Raw genomic sequence first — 18,395 nt, 5'->3', positions numbered from 1 at the left:
ACAAATACCATTACAGCAATGTATACAATCATACAAATACCACTATAGCAGTGTATACCATCCTACAAATACCATTATAGCAGTGTATACCATCCTACATATACCATTACAGCAGTGCATACCATCCTAGAAATACCATTATAGCAGTGTACACCATCCTACAAATACCATTATTGCAGTGTATACCATCCTACAAATACCATTAGTGCAGTGTATACCATCCTATAAATACCATTATAGCAGTGTATACCATCCTACAAATACTAATGTAGCAGTGTATAACATCTTACAAATACTACTGTAGCAGTGTACACCATCCTACAAATACCATTATAGCAGTGTATACCATCCTATGAATACTACTGCAGCAGTGCATGCCATCCTACAAATACTATTATAGCAGTGTACACCATCCTACCAATACCATTATAGCAGTGTATACCATCCTACAAATACCATTATAGCAGTGTAAGCCATCCTACAAGTTCCAATTATAGCAGTGTACACCATCCTACACATATCATTATAGCAGTGCAGACCAACCTACAAATACCATTATAGCAGTGTATGCCATCCTACAAGTTCCATTATAGCAGTGTATACCATCCTACAATTACCATGATAGCAGTGTATACCATCCTACAATTACCATTATAGCAGTGCAGACCATCCTACAAATACCATTATAGCAGTGTATGCCATCCTACAAGTTCCATTATGGCAGTGTATGCCATCCTACAATTACCATTATAGCAGTGTATATCATACTACAATTACCATTATAGCTGTGTACACCATCCTAGATATACCATTATAGCAGTGCATACCATCCTGCAAATACAATTATAGCAGTGTGTACCATCCTACAAATATTATATAGCAGTGTATACCATCCTAAAAATACTAATGTAGCAGTGTACACCATCCTACAAATACCATTATAACAGTGTATACCATCCTACAAATACTATTATAACAGTGTATGCCATCCTACAAGTTCCATTATAGCAGTGTATACCATCCTACAAATACCATTATAGCAGTGCAGACCATCCTAGAATTACCATTATAGCAGTGTGTACCATCCTACAAATATTATATAGCGGTGTATACCATCCTAAAAATACTAATGTAGCAGTGTACACCATCCTACAAATACCACTATAGCAGTGTATACCATCCTAAAAATACTATTATAGCAGTGTATGCCATCCTACAAGTTCCATTATAGCAGTGTATATCACCCTACAATTACCATGATAACAGTATATACCATCCTACAAATACCATTACAGTACTACATGCCTCCATGCAGGTACCATTATAACATGTATGCCTTTATACAGGTACCATTACAACAGTGTGTCCCTCCACATATAGTCCTCTACGTGTGTGTGTGTGTGTGTGTGTGTGTGTGTGTGTGTGTGTGTGTGTGTGTGTGTCCCATACAGGTTTCATTACTGTTGATATATGTCCCTCAAAACAAGCATTACTACTATGAGCAGGCAATTTTACATAAATTAACCTTCTGTGTACCTCCCACTGCAGCAATCAACCTGTCAATGCAGGTGACATGACAGCACAGTGTCCTTCACTGCAAGCAACATGACAGTAAGGTACAGCTCTGGATAAGTAACTCTGTGACAGAGATCTTTTCTGTACACTTAGCACTACAGCAGTTCACCTGTACATACAGATAATATCACAGCATTCTTCCAAAAACACACTTTGAACGCCAAAAACAAATTTAATAAGTAAAGCTTTCGGGCTCAGCACCCTTCATCAGTACATAAAATCAATGAGACTCATCAAGACATCAAATAGGGATACTAATAGAATTACATGATTCAGCCAGCCTAACATCTTTAAGTAACAATTAGTTATTTAAACTCTTGTAGTTTAAACAATATTAACATATATTTAAGAAACCATTAAAAACATATACATTTTTACATTAGTTATATACATATGTACACAAAAGTACAAACATAAAAATTCTTATAAATGCATATTATATATAACAAGAATTCTACATTTATATAATTATCAACTTAAAAGGCTAAAATATGAAATTCATTCTTAAACATTTTCTCTCTGCCTTTTAACTAATACAGGTTTTATACTGACAGTGTTATTTAAACCTGGTATAACATCTGCTTGTAGCCTAATGATCCATTCATATTCTTTTAACTCTAAAGCATTATTCGTGTCTCCTCCTCTAATACCTATATTTATTACACCTATACCCCTAAACTTAAAAGTATGTGTATTGTTGTCCATAATGACACAGCATTCCCAGCTTCATTACAGGTGCTACTACAGGAATAGCCCAATTGAGGCACTATTACTCTAGGCAGGTGACTTTACATCTCTGATCTCTCTGTGCAAGTGATAATGCAACAACTCACCTGTCCATGTAGGTAACATCAGAACAACCCCCCCCCAGTAGAGATATCATTAGAACAATGTACCCCTTCATACAGGTTCCATTTCTCACTTTGTCATCTTGCAAGAGTCTGCACATGAGAACGTTTACCACAAAATGCCTCCTCTGTAATGGTACCTTATGATATAGAACCATTATGTATAGATCTACCTCTTCTGTACATGTGCCAATAGAGAAGTGTTCTCCTTCATATAGGTACCCTTACAGACATGCATATCTATCCATTCTTCCCAGTAAGACAGGACTTAATTCCACTAGACATCCTGCAATAATCCAGTACCATTCACGAGTATTATGAATGACTTGATTCTGTTCCCCAGACTGGATTCATTACAGTGATGTCTAAGCATCCACATTCACAGATCCAACAGTATGTCTCTGCATCTATTATAAAACAAGTCAGATGCAGGAAGTTTTTTTTTTTTTTTGAAGGATTACATCTGTTAACATGTTACATTGTAACTCTTTGTGTCATTTACCACCTGTGCAAACAAACTGTACCCCATATATGTCATGTTCATGAAGTTGTACAGTTGCAAGTAAGCCTTGGCTCAAATATTGTAACCAGGATGTTGGTAACAGCTACAAATAAAACAAACAAGCCATGCACATTCCCAGTGCTGTAAAAGCATGAATACCACAACTGCTGACCTAGCCTCCACTTGTTTAGATGTGTTGAGATTTTTAATACCCTGATTTCTTAAGTACTTACAGAATTTAACACTAATTATGAAAACTTCAGCAAATTTCTCCTATGTTTTTCTCAGTTATTTAATTTATCCCATTTGAAAAATATTAACAATGCCATGTTTGTGTTACTGAATGTAACTGAATGAGTGTAACTTTATGTATAATGCAACAATATGGTCTCTTCTGTGTCCTGATGATGAGTTTTATTCGTACAATGTTCTATGTTTGCTAAGTATATGAGCAAAAGAATCATTTACTTAGAAGAATGTACTCTTCCAACTCCCAGAACACACACACACACGTGCACATACACACACACACACACACACACACACACACACACACACACACACACACACACACACACACCTGGTTATTGTGTGGCAGCAAAAAATACAATATAAATGTAACAGACAGATGTTGGCTTAGTTTATTTACTGCACTCATTTCCTGATACATGTACACATGTTGACATAGTGTGTTTACTGCACTCCTTTCCTGATATATGTACAGATGTTGGCGTGGTATGTTTACTGCACTCATTTCCTGACACATGTACAGATGTGATGTAGTGTGTTTACTGCACTCATTTCCAGATACATGTACAGATGTTGGCATAGTGTGTTTACTGCACTCATTTCCTGATACATGTACAGATGTTGGCGCAGTGTGTTTACTGCACTCATTTCCTGATACATGTACAGATGTTGGAGTGGTGTGTTTACTACACTAATTTCCTGATACATGTACAGATGTTGGAGTGGTGTGTTTACTGCACTCATTTCCTGATACATGTACAGATGTTGGCATAGTGTATTTACTGCACTCATTTCCAAATTCATGTACAGATGTTGGCATAGTGTGTTTACTGCACTCATTTCCTGATACATGTACAGATGTTGGCATAGTGTATTTAGTGCACTCATTTCCTGATACATGTACAGATGTTGGCGTAGTGTATTTACTGCACTCATTTCCTGATACATGTACAGAGGTTGAAGTGGTGTGTTTCCTGCACTCATTTCATGATACATGTACAGATGTTGGAGTGGTGTGTTTACTGTACATTTCCTGATACATGTACAGATGTTGGCGTAGTGTGTTTACTGCACTCATTTCCTGATACATGTACAGATGTTGGCGTAGTGTATTTACTGCACTCATTTCCAGATACATGTACAGATATTGGAGTGGTGTGTTTACTGCACTCATTTCCTAATTCATGTACAGATGTTGGCGTAGTTTGTTTACTGCACTCATTTCCTGATACATGTATAGATGTTGGAGTGGTGTGTTTACTGCACTAATTTCCTGATACATGTACAGATGTTGGCGTAGTGTATTTACTGCACTAATTTCCTGATACATGTACAGATGTTGGTGTAGTGTATTTACTGCACTCATTTCCTGATATATGTACAGATGTTGGAGTGGTGTGTTTACTCCACTCATTTCTTGATACATGTACAGATGTTGGCGTAGTGTATTTACTGCACTCATTTCCTGATACATGTACAGATGTTGGCGTAGTGTATTTACTGCACTCATTTCCTGATATATGTACAGATGATGGAGTGGTGTGTTTACTCCACTCATTAATAATCAACTTAGGTTTTTATGTACCTTCTCAATGGACCATTATTTTATAAGGGGCATATTAAGTAAAAATTGGACATTGCTTTCAAGTGACAAACAAGTTCAGAAAATTTGTAGTGGCCCACCAGCTATAACTTTTAGACGAGGGGTCAATTTGAAAACTTTGCTGGAAAGCGGGCAATCTAAGATGAGGAGACCTATTAAAGGAATGAGTAAATGTGGCAGCTGTGCACAATGCAAGCACATAAAAGAAGGCAACATAGCTCTGGTTAACAAAATTCCGTATAGAATTATGGGGAAATATAATTGCAACACGAAAGCTGTAGTGTATGTGGCAATGTGCACAGCCTGCCACGCATTCTATATAGGTAAAACGGAGCGTAAATTAAGGCAGCGTGTTTATGAACACTATTACGCTATCTCCAAAGGTGAAACAAACAATGCACTTGCATGCCACATCTTAGAATTCCCTAATCATGATTTTGAATTTATGGTGCTACAAAAGATAGAAATTGCCCCTTATGTGGGACCATGGCAAATTCACTTGGACATACAAGAACTATGTTGGCAGATAAGGACAGGGGCCACTTTTGCCCCAGGGCTTAATGAGAATATGTCCATCACTTGTGTATTAAAAAAGCTTGCTTGTAACAGATAGGGGAGCTTTTTATCTTTTAGATTTTTTGAGTTGCCCTATGGGGACTCCCACATTTTGATATTTTGTTTTAACATTATTGTTATGTATTCAGTAGCAACTTCGGCCATATATGCCTTAATGTAAAGGACTTTGAAAAGGATTTCCTTTTGCTGCTTCAACTTGTTCGTATTGGCCGTTTGTTCTATTGGCCAAATTGGATTTAATTTTAAATTTATATCTTAGTGTTATACAGCTTTTATTAAAGTAAGTGGATATATTTTGGAAGCATTTTTAACTTTAATTGTTGCTCAGTTAAATGTAAACATAGCTGGTTTTTTGTACTACATATGAAAAAGTTTTGGAAAGAGCTTTTAAATAGTATAATGATTAACATTACGAGTGTATTAATTAATTAGTATCACATGACGTCTTAAATGGTTTTAAATGTATGGGCTGGATGTGACTACGTTGTTTTTGCTTTTTACTTTTTGCTTTCTGAAGAAGGAAACGCATAGTCGTTTCCGAAAACATTATTAAAGTTGTGTTAAGGAAATCCATTTTGTGACTGTTCGTGACTGCTTGTAACAGTAGTTTAGCGGCACCCAGCTTTAACCACTTCGTGCTTTGTGTTTCAAAAGTTTGTACTGCCCTTTCGTTTGTACCTTATGATATAGAACCATTATGTATAGATCTACCTCTTCTGTACAAGTGCCAATAGAGAAGTGTTCTCCTTCATATAGGTACCCTTACAGACATGCATATCTATCCATTCTTCCCAGTAAGACAGGACTTCATTCCACTAGACATCCTGCAATAATCCAGTACCATTCACGAGTATTATGAATGACTTGATTCTGTTCCCCAGACTGGATTCATTACAGTGATGTCTAAGCATCCACATTCACAGATACAACAGTATGTCTCTGCATCTATTATAAAACAAGTCAGATGCAGGAAGTTTTTTTTTTGAAAGATTACATCTATTAACATGTTACATTGTAACTCTTTGTGTCATTTACCACCTGTGCAAACAAACTGTACCCCATATATGTCATGTTCATGGAGTTGTACACTTGCAAGTAAGCCTTGGCTCAAATATTGTAACCAGGATGTTGGTAACAGCTACAAATAAAACATACAAGCCATGCACATTCCCAGTGCTGTAAAAGCATGAATACCACAACTGCTGACCTAGCCTCCACTTGTTTAGATGTGTTGAGATTTTTAATACCCTGATTTCTTAAGTACTTACAGAATTTAACACTAATTATGAAAACTTCAGCAAATTTCTCCTATGTTTTCTCAGTTATTTAATTTATCCCATTTGAAAAATATTAACAATGCCATGTTTGTGTTACTGAATGTAACTGAATGAGTGTAACTTTATGTATAATGCAACAATATGGTCTCTTCTGTGTCCTGATGATGAGTTTTATTCGTACAATGTTCTATGTTTGCTAAGTATATGAGCAAAAGAATCATTTACTTAGAAGAATGTACTCTTCCAACTCCCAGAACACACACACACACACACACACACACACACACACACACACACACACACACACACACACACACACACACACACACACACACACACACACACCTGGTTATTGTGTGGCAGCAAAAAAGACAATATAAATGTAACAGACAGATGTTGGCTTAGTGTATTTACTGCACTCATTTCCTGATACATGTACACATGTTGACATAGTGTGTTTACTGCACTCCTTTCCTGATATATGTACAGATGTTGGCATGGTATGTTTACTGCACTCATTTCCTGACACATGTACAGATGTGATGTAGTGTGTTTACTGCACTCATTTCCAGATACATGTACAGATGTTGGCATAGTGTGTTTACTGCACTCATTTCCTGATACATGTACAGATGTTGGTGTAGTGTGTTTACTGCACTCATTTCCTGATACATGTACAGATGTTGGAGTGGTGTGTTTACTGCACTCATTTCCTGATACATGTACAGATGTTGGAGTGGTGTGTTTACTGCACTCATTTCCTGATACATGTACAGATGTTGGCATAGTGTATTTACTGCACTCATTTCCAAATTCATGTACAGATGTTGGCATAGTGTGTTTACTGCACTCATTTCCTGATACATGTACAGATGTTGGCATAGTGTATTTACTGCACTCATTTCCTGATACATGTACAGATGTTGGCGTAGTGTATTTACTGCACTAATTTCCTGATACATGTACAGATGTTGGCGTAGTGTATTTACTGCACTCATTTCCTGATACATGTACAGATGTTGAAGTGGTGTGTTTCCTGCACTCATTTCCTGATACATGTACAGATGTTGGAGTGGTGTGTTTACTGTACATTTCCTGATACATGTACAGATGTTGGCATAGTGTGTTTACTGCACTAATTTCCTGATACATGTACAGATGTTGGAGTGGTGTGTTTACTGCACTCATTTCCTGATACATGTACAGATGTTGGCGTAGTGTATTTACTGCACTCATTTCCAGATACATGTACAGATGTTGGAGTGGTGTGTTTACTGCACTCATTTCCTAATTCATGCACAGATGTTGGCGTAGTGTGTTTACTGCACTCATTTCCTAATTCATGCACAGATGTTGGCATAGTGTGTTTACTGCACTCATTTCCTGATACATGTACAGATGTTGGTGTAGTGTGTTTACTGCACTCATTTCCTGATACATGTACAGATGTTGACGTAGTGTATTTACTGCACTCATTTCCTGATATATGTACAGATGTTGGAGTGGTGTGTTTACTGCACTCATTTCCTGATACATGTACAGATGTTGGAGTGGTGTGTTTACTGCACTCATTTCCTAATTCATGCACAGATGTTGGCGTGGTGTGTTTACTGCACTCATTTCCTGATACATGTACAGATGTTGGAGTGGTGTGTTTACTGCACTCATTTCCTAATTCATGCACAGATGTTGGCATAGTGTATTTACTGCACTCATTTGCTGATACATGTACAGATGTTGGTGTAGTGTGTTTACTGCACTCATTTCCTGATACATGTACAGATGTTGACGTAGTGTATTTACTGCACTCATTTCCTGATACATGTACAGATGTTGGAGTGATGTGTTTACTGCACTCATTTCCTGATACATGTACAGATGTTGGAGTGGTGTGTTTACTGCACTCATTTCCTGATACATGTACAGATGTTGGAGTAGTGTATTTACTGCACTCATTTCCTGATACATGTACAGAAGTTGGAGTGATGTGTTTACTGCACTAATTTCCTGATACATGTACAGATGTTGGCATAGTGTATTTACTGCACTCATTTCCTGATACATGTATAGATGTTGGAGTGGTGTGTTTACTCCACTCATTTCTTGATACATGTACAGATGTTGGCGTAGTGTATTTACTGCACTCATTTCCTGATACATGTACAGATGTTGGCGTAGTGTATTTACTGCACTCATTTCCTGATACATGTACAGATGATGGAGTGGTGTGTTTACTCCACTCATTTCTTGATACATACACAGATGTTGGCATAGTGTATTTACTGCACTCATTTCCTGATACATATACCTCCCCATAAAACTGTTCTATATTACACAATTAATTATATCAGCATGTCCCACTGACTGTCTTATTTATTTATTTACTTCACTTGAGTTTGTTAACCAGGTTGGTAGGCTGGTCTAATGACCCTTTGCAGCCATGACCCCAGTGCCAAAACACAAAACAATTTGCACATATGTAATACAAAGCATATGAAAGACATTGCAGTACAGAGCCAAAAGTTCTTACAATAGAGTAGAAATTATTAATTTAAATGGAAATAACACACTATTAAAAACATTGATAACAGAGATGTAATAACAACCTAAGTCCAAAAGAAAGAACACTCACTAGAGATAAAGTAGACTTATGTGCTACATGCAGTGTTCTACTTCTTGTGGTATACTCTGCTCTTTGTATACTTGGGCAGATGGAAGAATACTTCACGTATGCAGCATTTCAACCGGCATATTAACTGGACAAATTCTTAAAACAAAGAGTGTGATGACCGCAGTAGACAGCAGATGTTTAATGCACAGAATTAAAGCCACAGTTAATGCAGAACATTACAAGTACAGCTAGTAATAAGCATATTCTTGGAGTCCATAGTTTGATTCCCTCGGTCTCTGCACGACTCTAAACAATTCAATTAACCATCCAACACTCCTGTGCAAGTTGGAAATTACTCTAAGATCCTCAGTTATCTTCTGGATTATAATACCTACGATCAAACTAATAATCTGTCTAGGATACAAAGACCACCAGCTTCAGACTGCAGAGAAAAAAATAACACTTTTATACATTGATATATACATACATATATACACATAGATGTATATACACACACACACATATATATATATATATATATATATATATATATATATATACACACACATAGATGTATATACACACACACACATATATATATATATATATATATATACACATAGATGTATACACACACACATATATATATATACACATAGATGTATACACACACACACACACACATATATATATATATATATATATATATAAATATAAATACATAGATGTATATACACACACACACACATATATATATATAAATATATATACATAGATGTATATACACACACACACATATATATATATATATATATAAATATAAATACATAGATGTATATACACACACACACACATATATGTATATAAATATATATACATAGATGTATATACACACACACACATATATATATATATATATACACACATTGTGTGTGAAAAGAAGTTGTGCATTTTCGGTGACTGAAAAGAAATATTGGTCCATACTATCTATTCAAATTCCTAGCAAGAGAACTGATCAAGGTTTTGACAGTAATGGTAATTTACTTATCCATTTAATTTGCATCTTCGCTAACTGTATAGAATTTAATGCCTCCTTTCTAAAAGAGATTTAACAATTTACACGTAATACACAGTAACAAACAAATCTAAGTAAAAAAAAAAATACCAAAACAGACAAACTGCACTTACCAATATGCAGTTCATGTTCAGCTGTGGTTCACAGCATTGCATTTACTTTGCAACAATTTAAATGAAAATTGGAAAAACTCCTATTAGCTCCATTTAAATAAATACCACTGCTAACTGCACCTTGTAAGATGATATTCAGCGCACTCGTTACAGTCCCCAGTTAAGTACCCCGCAATGTACATTACCTTATTAAAGTAATTATACACACAATTCAGGAATAAATGGGGCAGACATCAGACAATTCTTAGGATAGTGGGAAAATCAGCTGTTGGTTAAGTACAATCTACAACTTATCTGGAATGTAAAAAAATGGGCAGAAAATACATACGAGAGTAGTTTTTTTCCAGCAAAATCTGTCTTTGAGTGTCCTACCTACTCTCTGTGGAGTATTAGCCATATTAGTTTATTTTATTTGTTTTACTGTTAATAACATGGGTAGTCTCTGTGGAGTATTAGCCATATTAGTTTATTTTATTTGTTTTACTGTTAATAACATGGGAAGGCGGTATTCTCTAAATGGCAGTCTACAGATTTTCAGGTGTAGGTACACAGATTTTAGTAACTACACTAATAAGCCGTCTTCCTGATCTTAAGGTCTGTGACCCACCACCATGCAAAGTTCATTAAGTAAGCACTTCTATATATGTTAGTAAAGATAAGTTCAGCATTCAGTTCACATACAGTGGGCAATGAAGAGGTACCATTGCACGAATGTACACCTTCTGATGGGACATGTGTCTCTCCAGTGTCACTCAGCAATAGATCTCAGATGCCTCACTCTTCATACATGTCCCATTACATAAGGTATTTATCCAGACAGTATCAACAGTGATTCCTTCTTCAGTACAGATTATTTTAAATGGATGTTCACTTTGAAATAAGGACAACATAATGGCTATGCCATTTAATATCTGTACCATAAGAAAGGCAAGATTCCCCTTCTGCTTACCATTTCATTATATTGGTGTTGTTAAAGGGTTACATCCCACTCCATAAAGTGCAATTACAATGTTTAATCACTCAGTGTAAGTCTCATTAAAAGGCAGTACTAACCTCAACTATTGGGTGTTACCATCGACAACCTTCTAAAATTTGACTTTCACATCAACTCCAGCATTAAAGCAACTAATAGAAAGCTAGGCTCACTCTATAGAATCAGATCTTTCCTAACCACTGAAGCTAGATCCACCATAGCAAGAACACATCTTATCTCCACCTTACTGTATGCTTCCCCTATTTACACTAATCTATCTAAACATAATATTAAGAAGCTCACAGTAACCTATAACAACATTGCTAGATTTGCAACTGCTTCTCCATATAAAACACATCACTGTCTGAACCTCTCTAACCTAGGATGGCTGGAATTACCACACCTAATTCAGTACTATCAGCTTACTATTGCCCACAAAGTCCTTCACTACCCTGAAAACATACCCATGCTCTCCACCCTTATAAAACCATATAACAACTTAAAAGCCCTACGCTCTTCCAATAAAATCATGATTAAAACATCTCTATCAAAGAATACAGCAGGAGAATCTACTTTTTCAAACTCAGTTGGCAAAACTGGTACCAACTTCCTAAAGACCTTACTGATCAGACTTCCACTGCACTATTTAAGACCAAACTGAAACTCTTCCTTTCTAACCACTGGCTTTGCTCTTGCATTACTCCCAGTTAAACTACCTCCTATTTGACTTCCTATCCTTCTCCCATATCCCTCATACTTACTCCCTTATCTAATTCGTCACTTATTTATTATGTCCCTTTTAACCCATTATATGACTACCTTATATAGTAACTCTACTTCTCTCACTAAACTCCTAACAACTGTTACTGTATTTTAATTTTTCTCTCCCTTTTCTCATTTACCTGTACTTTCACTACTTCCTTGTCTCTGTATCCACCTTCTTTATAAGTTCTTTCAAGTATTATTACTGTCTTCTACTTAGTTAGTTATATCGACTTTTTATTACTTAAATCAAACATATACTTTGTATTTAATGTTTTGTTATCATGTTATGTAGATAGTGGAGCTTTTCTCCTCGGGCCTCCACTGAAAATGGACTTGTATCCAGTTGGACCAGCCCGGTTAACAAATGTAAAATAAAAAAAATAAAATAAAAAAAAAAATAAAATGTATTCACAGTGTTTGATATCTCTCAATACTGCTACTGTTAAACAGACGCATTCACTTCCTTAAAATGTCATTACAATGTTTAATGTTCTATTACTGGCCCTGCTAAGGAGATGTGTCGTCTACTTAAAAATACCATTACAGCATTTCATCTCTCAGTACCAGGGCCAATACCATTAAAGAGATGCACTCGTGTCCAAACAGGTGTACATGAGCACAAATGTTGCAGATCTGACAGTGACCAACCACTGCATGGCCCACCCACTTAAGACAAAAATCATCTTTGCAAAGCTTAAATAGTACTTCCCAATTAGACTGTATCTTCCTGTCCTGAATGGTAACCAGTCACATGTTTCCTCTCTGCCCAGTTTCAGCATTCTGCCTCCTCTCTTTTGCCTTAATATTTGTCACCTTGTGTGCTTTTCCATCTTCATACCATCAGCAGTGATTCCATTTTGCACAACATACTTCAGTGACACCAAGACACAAGACACTGCTGTGCCAGTAACCTAGTAGGAACTGATGTATTACAACACCTTCTACATAAAATTCTTAATGCACCACAAACACAAAGTGACATGCACAAGCATGTGTATGCGTCTGTGCATGCACACACACACACACACACACACACACACACACACACACACACACACACACACACACACACACACACACACACACACAGACACACACACACAGACACAAACCTCCAATATTTATTTCAACTACTCCTAAAAATTCTGTCCACCATAAATGCTTTACTAAAACAATAAGTGTTTACATAAAAATTCAGTTAAATAATCACAATTTTACAGAAAACCTCTATAGCTCAAATACAATCTTTTATAGAAGTCCCTGCAAGACCTTAAAGAAGACATTAAATCTCTTCAAAGTATTCACCTTTCATAAACCTGCTTTATAAGTATACACTCACTACAAGGATGCTAGATGAAAGCATGCTCCCACCTTTATTCAGGTGAAGAACGATGCAATGCCATATTATACAGTTTTAAGGGATACCCTCTCATACACATCGGGTTCAGATTTTCAAGTCTGAAAGGGTGATATGCAAATATCAATGCACACAAAGCTTGTTAGCAACTACAAGCAGTGGATGTCCTGTATTAAAGTTAGCATCCAACACGTTGCTATATTTATTTATTTAACTTTATCTCTTCCAAGTACTGTGTATTCTGCCAATGACCTTTCCCTTATGAAGATGAGATCAGACAAGTTCACCTGTCTTTCAGGAGAGCAAAATGTCCATTTCAGGAAATGTTTGTTGTCCAAACTGATAAGGCAGGTAATTTCCACAGTACCAGTTCAGTTCTAAGACACCATCATCAAATGATTTTTTGAAAAGTCCTACACATAATTTGTCACCGGTGGCTGTTTAATGTGATCCTCTGATTCACTCACAAGTGAATCAGTGCTTCCTTGATTATGGTTATTCAGCACTACTGAAAACAATATGCATGTGTGCTCAGCTGCCACTCCAGTTCTGATGTCCCAGACACCAGGTCTGGGGATAGGACCTGCAAGTTCAGGAGTTCAGGACAGCCAAATTTGTAGCAGAAGTAACTGCAAATCAATAGAATGTTCTCTTCCCAATTTGTGTATATATATATATATATATATATATATATATATATATATATATATATATATATATATATATATATATATATATATATATATATATATATATATATATATATATATATATATATATATATATATATACATATATATATATATATATATATATATATTATTTATTTCGTTTTATGCTATTATATATAGATAGATAAAACAGATGTCTGTCTATCTGTGTGCGTTTTATACACACACACACAGAAAGTGATGCGTTTGCGTGTATATAAATATATGAATGTAGAGAATATAGACGATGTACACACACACTTTTATGTCGCTGCATGCACACAAAAACTATTGTGCTCTAAAAGCTGAACATAACCAGGAAGGAATGCATACCATTTCACATTTACAGATTATATTATTTACGCCTGCCGTTTCCTATAAACCTTGATTTTTCAGAACTTTAAGCACAAATGTCTCACAAGCAACGCAGACAAACAAAAGCAGCTGTCCAAGACAACGTTTCAACAATGACCAGCTAACAGCCAGCAACAGCTCCCCAATGATTTGGGAAAAGGAAATATTGCAGGTGAAGCGAAAACGTCGGGACTTTGAACTGTACAACTTTTCCTTTCAGGGGTAACAACCGTATGCAATTCCCACGCAGTGGTGAAAGTTAAGAGTTCTTTACACCCAAGACCAGTGAAGAAATGCATAGCAGTGGGCATTTCTACAGCACCTGGTCCAAAGCCAGCAGGCAACTGAGTGGTAACATTAGCAACTGGAGATGGTTTAATTAGCACCCCAAAGGATCAGCACCGCACAGCCTGCAGCACAGCCCTGGTACCAGAATACCAGATGGCATTGAGACAACTAAAGCAAAGAGCCCCAGGATGTAGCATAATGCTTTTCCCCTTACCTGTACGGGATGCCTTTGCTTCGCACAGCCGGGTCACTCTGCTGCTCCAGGCAGCTCCCCTGAAAACACAGTCAGTGCCTCAGCTTCACGAGCTAAGTAGCTGCAAGGTCCTCACGCGGAGCTAAACTCCTTTCAGGTAAAAGCTACTCACGAGCACTAGCGGCGCCACAGCTTAAGGAAACGCACGAGCTCCTACGCGAGCCTTTTATTAGCCGCTCCGCTTTGTTTTGGTAGCACGGACTGGCGCGATCCAAGTACTGCAGGGGTGCGAGGCAGGCGCATGGCGGGAGACTGCTGCCTCAAGGCAATGTGCCCGAGGACAAGGAGGAAACGCGGACTCGGTGCCTTATGTATCTGCAAAGCTCAGGGGACAGCCGTGGGTAAAATAATAATGACCTGGTCACTGCTAAGCCCGTTCCCTCACAGGCCCCTCTCTCGTGTGAGCACGTTGGTACTGGCTGTCTGCTGGTGCCGGAGCCTCCAGGCTACTGGGGTATAAGATGTGCTGTGCCAGTGAGTGGCAACAGAAGGACGTGCAGGAAAGTGTAACCTACTGTGCGTTAAACAGTAGGCTGCAGTTGGGGAAGGTGTTAAGCTGAGAAAAGCAGCGCGATGCATTTGCTGGTTGTTAGCATGACACTTACCTCTGATTGTTGCTTGTAATCAACTACTGTACACCCACAAGCAATATCCGCTACCACTACACCTGCCAGGATTACGTACCAAACACATGCATTTCAGTGTGTTGTGTAACAATGAATGAATGCTATCTTCTGTTTGGTACACTGTCTAGAATAAAGAGCATGTGTGCCCTTAAATACATTCGGCTCTCCCTTAAGGTGCACCTGCGGTGTGCTACTATTTTTCCATAGCAACTGCTAATCAGGCTGCCCTGGTTTTGAACAGATAACCAAGCTGCAAACATCTCGTTCTGCCCAAGAAATGCAGCTGCTGGATACAGGGCTAGATGACAAGGAAGAAACAAACAAGTGACACGCCTGCTGGGTTGTCATAAAAATTATAGGTTGACATGCAGTAAGTAAAACAGCTAGTTAGACTGCCAGCTGGCCCTGGGCACTTGGGAAGGCATAGCTAGAGTGTCCCGTGTTTTAGACACTACCTAAAGGTCACAGTTATTGGGGAACTCTTTCAGCCGCACTTCAGATGGTTCTTCCTTCTTTATACAGATCCCATTTATGTTTTTTTTTTATTTTGTGAGGTGGGGGTAAACGTAAATCAGCTTCCAGTATTAAAACTTCGGAGGTTGCATTGCCTTAAATTGTGAATGCATTTTACAAAGACGCCCATAGTCTGATGAATATCTTACTGATAGAAACCCTTGAGATGCGAGGCTTAAACCGTGTCTTTATCTCCGTGATGTATGCATTGCCTGAAGTTCATCAGCGAATAGTTTGACTGATACAGTGTTCTTCTGGAAGGATTGTGGCCAGGAGTTTAGGAATAAACAGTACACCGTCTGCCAGACTGCAGCCCCCCAGCAGCCAGACATTTCTGATTTATGCACAAACTTCTCTGCTGCAGATATCCTAAACACTGAGTAGGAATACAAACATTATTGCACCAGAAACATACCTACCTCTCAAGCTCTTAACATAAGCAATCTGGACAAAGCCAAAAATAATGATGGGACAAAGACACAAAAATAGGGACAAATTTTAAATATTGCTCTTAAAAACTTAAGTTAGAGAACGTAGATAAAATATCAGCTTTTGTGTTAGCATGTATTTTCCGAGGAACATGAAGGCTGAAACTCAAATGTATGTCATTATTTAGTGATGTTATCACTCAATGATTTCCAGAAAACAAATTTTATGAGGAACAGACCAAAAATGTGAGGCAAAAATCTGGACATTCTGCAAAAATCTGCACAGTTGAGAGGTTTGTCATAGAACCACTAATTGTTTAGTTATATTATTAATATAACAAGCGTGACTGACATACATGTCAACTGTCCAGATTTTTGCAGAATGTCCATTCTTTTTGCCCCAATTTTTAGTCAGTTCCTTATAGAATTTGTGTCTTCTGACAAATCCCTGATGACTGAGGTCAATAAAAAATAACATACTTTTGAGTCTCATACTTCATATCCTTCAGAATGTTCAGAAAATGCATGCTAACACAAATCCTTCTAATCTAGCAATGTTCTATGTTTATAAGAGCAATAATTAAAAGCTGTCCCTATTTTGGGGCCTTTGCCCCCCCCCCCCGTTACTTCAGCCTTTGTCCAGATTTCTTGTGCTAAGAGATCAAGAGGTATGGTACCTGACTTTGAATGGTTATTTTCTTTGCTGGCTGACTTCTAATTCTTAACTTACTTCTTGACTTTGGGTCATTTGATGCATTTATGGTGGCTAATACTATCCCTGTAAAAATTAACTTGTAGACTACCACTTACACCCAAGCCTTTCGGATTGCATTAATTTGTTAATAAATACTTGACCTAGTTTAAACACCCCCTTTTCAGCCACATCTTCTGCATGAAGTGTAAATAAAATTGCAAAAAAGCATAACACTTCTCAGTACATGTGCGCACATTTTAGTCTAACCACGTATGGGTTCAAGGTAAGAGTACTTAAATACACAGGTGAGGCATAACCCTTCTCAGTACGTGTGCACACATTTTAGTCTAACCACATATGGGCTCAAGGTAAGAGTACTTAAATACACAGGTGAGATGATGAGATGAAATAAAAAATAAGACACCTTGCAGTGCAAATATATATATATATATATATATATATATATATATATATATATATATACACATATATATACATATATATATATATATATATATATATATATACATATATATATATATATATATATACACATATATACATATATATACATATATATATATATATATATATATACATATATATATATATATATACACATATATATATATATATATATATATATATATATATATATATATATATATATATATATATAGTTTTACCTTTATATCGTCGATTACCCATGATTGATTGGACACTTAATCGACTCATTTAAGTGAACCAAAACCTGAAAAATTTTAAATGTTGAAAATATGTTGAATTTCGACAGTTCTGGCTGCGCCACACCTCCACACCAGTGCTACCATGGGTCAAAAAGGGGTGAGGTTTTGCCGTTCGCTTATGCAGAACTCGTCATTGGAGATGTTCGCACTTTGGTATTCACAGAAGCCGTTTTGCCCATATTGGGATTGACGATGTAAAAGTAAACCATATATATATATATATATATATATATATATATATATATATATATATATTCAG

The 18,395-nt window shown here is 36.8% G+C and overlaps 1 protein-coding gene across 1 annotated transcript in view; it reads right to left on the bottom strand.

The window, feature by feature from the left end:
* Positions 1–15,261, bottom strand: part of DISP3 (dispatched RND transporter family member 3) — a 2,757,501-nt gene extending 2,742,240 nt beyond the window's left edge. The window contains exon 1 of the mRNA XM_044063608.1: positions 15,091–15,261. The gene's annotated coding sequence lies outside the window, so the exon portion shown is untranslated. The remainder of the gene's footprint in view (positions 1–15,090) is intronic.
* Positions 15,262–18,395: the final 3,134 nt, after the last annotated feature.

This window comes from Protopterus annectens, chromosome 2.part1 (assembly GCF_019279795.1).
Source record: "Protopterus annectens isolate FY-2018-M chromosome 2.part1, PAN1.0, whole genome shotgun sequence".
Lineage (NCBI taxonomy): Eukaryota > Metazoa > Chordata > Ceratodontiformes > Protopteridae > Protopterus > Protopterus annectens.
This window is presented reverse-complemented; position numbering and strand designations above follow the sequence as displayed.